Here is a 5,828-nt window from a genome sequence, read left to right on the forward strand (position 1 = left end):
TCGAACATCGGTGTACATTTACAAAAGCTGTTTGATAAGATCCGCTTTGTTTGTTTGTTACCGTGGTGATGTTGTTCTTCACAGGAGTGATATATTAAATCCTAGAGTTGTAAATAAGAAGTTATTTTTACTCTATTTCAGGATACTACTCCAATGCCTATCCATTTACAGATTTACATGCTTGAACATTTGCAGCAAAATACAAGATGCATGTTTATCTTGCTTAGTTATTCACCTATATTGAGCCATATGAAGTTATCTTCCTGGATGGTAATAAGCCATCAAGTTGTTCAATCATTAACTGCTGCAATGCTTGAACTTCCATGAAGAGCTTTGAAATAAATACTGTGTACCTCTATTTAAAGTGCTTTTTCTGTGCATTTCTTTAAGAAAACTACACACAAATCATGAAGCACTGGATGGTATCAACCAAACTGGTAATGACCGCAACCTAATAATACTCGCCCTTTCATATGGTAGAGAACAATTGCACAGTAACTGTTAAGGCTTTGATATTTGTGGCACGTTCGATCCCACCTGATTCATTCCTTTTCTTGCGAACATGTTCTAAGTTTGCTTTAACACATAAATTTGTTCTATTGCCTTGCTAGCAATATAGTAGAAATGAAATGAGTATGTACTAAATATGTTTTTTATGCTTTACAATTATCAACGATCTTCCTGGCTTCAGCATAAAGGTAAAATTTAGTGCATTTGGTAGATTTCAACTAGCTTGGAAAAGGCAAAACCAAATGCTTAAGCTTCGGTATTCAGCAGTACATAAATGCATCCTGTGATATTTTCTATATTTATTGTAAAAGGAAAACCTAACCGCATTTGAGCTTCTGGACCCTGGAGCAATTACCTGTATGTCACTGATGGGATTAACTACCTTCCCTGCCCAGTTTGAATTTTTTTTTCTGATACAGGGAGCTGTCAATCAGCGGCAACTGATGATAAGGAATAAGCGCCTGTTTTCTTGTTTGTTTAGTACTTGACCATACAAAGAACTACTTTGTAAATAGCGGCATCGAATCAAAACGAGTGAAGTAACATTTCTGGGAAAATGGATAGATAGGGGTCTCTAACAGTTGTTACCATATGTTATGGCATCTCAAGATAGGCAAGTATCTTTGACAGATGTTAGCATATATTCTTGCATCTCGAGATGATATTGGATAGCTTGCGTGTGCATATATCTCAAGGATAATTGATTTATGTTATATGGCTGCAGTCATGCTTGCATTAGCATCAATTAATATTATGTGACTGTTCTTTTTGGTTGACCCACGGTCTCCTTGCGATGTTATAGTAATCCAGACCTAATTAGGGCACCGGTTCATGTCTCATTACACTATTCACTGCCCACAGTAATTCAGAGTTGTAGATAGGGACAGGGCGGTGAGAACTGATTGTCCTCTGCTCCTTTTTGTATGTTTGATTGAACAGTCGACCTCAATATAATATCACTTTGATTAACATATCATGTGATAATTTTTTCTATTGATTGCAAAAGAAAAAACAAATGCCCATTTGGTCTTTTGGGGCCTGTAGTAGAGTTACCTCTATTCCACTGATGATATTAACCAGCTTTCCTGCCCAGTTTGATATTTGGTTTCTCATACTAGGAGTCGTTAATAAGCTGCAACTGATGAGATGGAACGATAATTTTTTGTTTAGCACTTAACCACAGGAAGAAACTGTTTTGTGAATATCGGCATCAAATAGAAACAAATGAAGTAGCGATACTGGGAAATGGATAGGCTGGTGTCTCTAGGTCTAACAGGTGCTAGCATCTATTCTTTGCATCTCAAGATGATCTAGTACACAAATTTTCTTTGTTGTACGATGATCTTAATAGATCAGTAACCTGTATGAGAAACAATATGTTTGTCATTTTGATTATCAGATCGTCACTTCGTCAGGTACCGATGTATCTTTTGGATGTTGTATATGTTTGTTACTTTGTCAGTATTACGTGCATATACATATGACTACTATACATATAAATTCACTCAGTAAAAAAATAATAGTCTTGAAAATTTCTAGCACCTTGTTGCCTGGGTTGATGACTATCTAACAATTTTGTTGCCACTGCTTGCAACCGTGCCATTGGCCATCCCCCGGGTCATCCTTCTCAATTGCAATCTCTGCTTGCCCAAGATAAGTCCCTCCTCCTTACCAACGGCCCACCTCAATGGTGGTCTCCTATAAAAGCACTAAACCCTACTACGAAGCTGACTTTGTATCCCATTATTTTCTCATTTTATTCCGTTGCAATGCATGGGCAATTTTCCTAGAATCACGCATCTTCCATCCGAGGGTAGTGCAAAGATGGAGGAGGAACCATATAGCGACCCGACCTCAGATGGTCAAGTCTCTATGCATGAGTGTCATCCCTTGATCGGTAATGCTGACACACACAATACTTGAATGATTTATAACAGAGTGCAATCACACACTTATTACATCGAATGTCTCAAAAGAGAACTTATTACAATAATATGGCTTAAGGCCATCTAAAAAGATAACAGCGGAAGACTTGGAAGATAAAGTGAGTCCATCAACTCCAACGACATAGCTGAGTGCACGACAATGACCTAGCGCACCTTACTCTTCGTCTGAAAAGTCTGCAAATGACATGTTGCAGCCCGAAAATGGGTCAGCACATGGAATATGCTGGCAATATAACACAGTAGAGCAATGAACAGGTAAATGCTATCACTACATGCATATATGGCTGGTGGAGGCTCTATGGTTATAATGTTTTTGCGAAAGGCCAATTTTTCCCTACAACAAAGGAATATATTTTGTTTAACTATCATGGTAGTTGTTGAACATTGAGAAGGTTCTCCAATTCAATCCCAATTAGAAAGTAATTAACAACCCAACAAATTAAGTAATAGTGCGATGAGAACAATATGATAATCCAAGATCCGGATACTCAAGATGTCCATAACCGAGGATAGGACTAATCCAGATACTCAAGATGTCCAAAAGACTCAATCTCCTCCGTTGGATTTCTTGCACTACATGGTGTTTGAGAAACAAATGACCAAGACACCGTTTTTCAGAAGCATTAACTCTAACCCTGGGTAGACCGTACCAACCTACATCCCCTGCATATGCTAGCCTACCACAGGAAGAGGTCATGCAACTTACTCCACTATGCTAGAGCCCATAATAGGTTGTGAATGCACACAGAAGTTTCTAGCATGAATAATCTTATGATCCCGTTGAGCCTGGGTGGCGAACCATAGGATGATCACACGGGTACTCCGGGATATCCTAGGACAACACTGGATTCTCCAGGTGCCCGCAACCAATCCACCCAGATGTGTGCTTAAGTAGCCACCTTAAGCTAACCATTAATTAACAATCTCACATCTGTCATGGATACTCTCAAACCCAATCCATGTCTACGAGCATAGCATGGCGATATAAGCATAACGTAGAAGTAACTCCCAAGGGTTTGATAATAAAAGGGCAATAGGTTCTACCTCATCATGTACTTCCCAAAACCCACATGTTAAGAGATCCTACTCATGCAATGTTTGGGGGTTGAAACTAATGCATAAAAACTGGGTAAGAAAAGAGTATGATCAAAGTGTTACTTGCCTTGCTCATGATCCGCAAAACCTAGTGACTCGTAGTAGCACGCTGCGCACTACGAGAATTCTGTCGCAAACAAACAATAACATACATAAGCAATTAAGCAAAGATGCATGAGTAAAATTCAAATAAGAAGATGGAATCTGAAAACTCAATGAAAGGGATTCGATCTGCAAAAAGAATCAATCGAATCGGAGCTACGAAATAGAAACTACGGTCAAAAGAACTTCGAACACAAAACTGCTTGAAACCAAATTTTAATTTGTCAAAAACCTTGTTCAAGTTGATTAAACAGAAAGAGGGGTTCGAGACGAAGATTTTAGCACTGGTTTCACTAAATTTGGACAAACGTTGAAAAGTTACGAGGATCTGAAGATTAGGGGCTAATCTGTGATAAAAATAATTGCGGATAGGTCCCTGGCCGAAAAAAATAAAAAGAAAAGACTAATGAACGAACGTTCACTGTCTGAACCTAACCGACGAACAACGTTTGTTTAAACGAATGATTGGACGAACGTCCGCTAAGCAAATAAACCGACAAAAAACCGATCTAAGAAAATAAACCGGAAACCTAAAAAACGGGGTCAACCGAAAGAAAAACCGACCGGTCAACGCGGTCAACGGCGGCGGCTCTGGAGAGATCCGGCGCGGCAGTGCAGCACGGGCGTGACGGCTGCGGCTGGTGGCGCGGGGCAGCGGCTGGCGGCGACAGCGGGAGGCGACGCGGGGCAGCGGCGGCTGGCGGCGAGGCTAGGGTTAGGGTTTCAGGCGGCGGGGCAGCTTGGGTGGGCCGGGGGCGGCTCGGCCTCGCCTTAAAAAGGCCTGGCGGCAGTGTCCGGGTCGGACACGTCCCGTTAGGTGGGTGCGCGTTTTTTTAAATGAACAAAGTAAAATAAATAAAAGAAATACCAAACGAAGTCCAAAAAATCTTGAAATAAATTTTCACGGTCCTCTAATAATATTTCGGACAAAGTGAACATTTATTTGGGCTAAGAATGCAATTTTGAAAAAATGCATATTTTTCTAATTCAAATAAAATAGCAATAAAATCCGAATAAAATTATGTATTCGATTTTAACATTTTTCCTCCAATACTTCATTTAGTTTGGAGAAGTCATATTATCTCCTCTCATATATTTTATTATGAAATATTTTTGGAGAGACAAATAATAAAACCAAAACGATCCTTGTTTCGATATTTGAGAAAATTCAAATATGAAAACGGTGAAATCCCCAACTCTCTCCGTGGGTCCTTGAGTTGCTTAGAATTTTCGAGGATCACAAAAAATGCAATAAAATATGATATGCTTGAATGACCTATGTATAACATTCCAAATTGAAAATTTGGGATGTTACAAACCTACCTCCCTTAAAATGAATCTCGTCCTCGAGATTCAGGCTGGCTAGAAAATAGGTGTGGGTGGTCTTTCCGTAGATCATCCTCTCGTTCCCAGGTGGCTCCATCCTCGGTATGGTGGCTCCACTGAACTTTGCAAAACTTGATAACCTTACTGCGTGTGATTCGGCTGGAAAACTCGAGAATCCTGACAGGTTTCTCCTCATAGGTCAGATCACTATCCAACTGAATTGCTTCCAGGGGCACTGTATCTCTCAGAGGAATATCAACCATCTCTGCATGACACTTCTTCAACTGGGAAACATGAAATACATCATGAACTCCTGACAGTTCTTCGGGTAACTCCAACTTGTAGGCTACTTCTCCCATACATTCCAAAACTTGGTATGGTCCTACAAATCTCGGGGCTAACTTTCCCTTAACTCCAAAACGTTTAACTCCTCGCAGAGGTGACACACGAAGATATGCTCTATCTCCGATTTCGTAAAGTACCTCCTCTTCTCTTCTGACTCTTTAATTAAATCTGGTCCAAACAACTGACGGTCTCCAACTTCATCCCACATCAACGGTGTCCTGCACCTCCTTCCATACAAAGCTTCGAAAGGTGCCATCTTCAAACTGACCTGGTAGCTATTGTTGTATGAGTACTCCGCGTAAGGCAAATTGTCATCCCAACTAGATCCATAATCGAGCGCACAAGCTCTCAACATGTCTTCCAGAATCTGATTGACTCTCTCGGTCTGTCTATCTGTCTGCGGATGAAAGGCCATACTAAACTCTAGTCTAGTCCCCAAGGTCTGGTGCAGCTGATGCCAAAACTTTGAACTAAGCTGTGTTCCTCTATCTGGTACGATAGTCC

This window comes from Triticum dicoccoides, chromosome 2A, assembly GCF_002162155.2.
Source record: "Triticum dicoccoides isolate Atlit2015 ecotype Zavitan chromosome 2A, WEW_v2.0, whole genome shotgun sequence".
NCBI lineage: Eukaryota > Viridiplantae > Streptophyta > Magnoliopsida > Poales > Poaceae > Triticum > Triticum dicoccoides.